Source organism: Morone saxatilis, unplaced genomic scaffold (genome assembly GCF_004916995.1).
Source record: "Morone saxatilis isolate NCDOM2014 unplaced genomic scaffold, NCSU_SB_2.0 Contig24, whole genome shotgun sequence".
In the NCBI taxonomy this organism is placed as follows: domain Eukaryota; kingdom Metazoa; phylum Chordata; class Actinopteri; family Moronidae; genus Morone; species Morone saxatilis.
In genome coordinates, this window is record NW_023339807.1 from 1,361,630 (window position 1) to 1,362,032 (window position 403).

Here is a 403-nt window from a genome sequence, read left to right on the forward strand (position 1 = left end):
TATGCGCATACCAATGGCAAAATAACTAGTACTCACTCATTCGCCTAAGTCCACCGACCCCAAAAACAACCACCCTTCTTGCTCCTCACACATTGTTAGCTCCAAAAACTAATGACACGTCTGAGCAAAGCATCGGACTCAAGAAACTATCAGTACAACATTTCATTTCCTTTTCCTGTCTTTAGATATGCTATGTGCTTTAGGGGAGGCTAATCTATGTTGAAAAGGAGCATAAAATTAGGTTATGTTAGCAAATTCCTATCAAACAGTAGAAAATATCTAGTGATTGGCTTGTAGATTAGCTAGCTAGTTAGCTAGTGTTTTGCCAAACATTATCTTTCAGATGTAACTAAGCTAGTAGTTAGTTTGTTTATAGCGTAATGTTAGCGATGGCATTTATGCT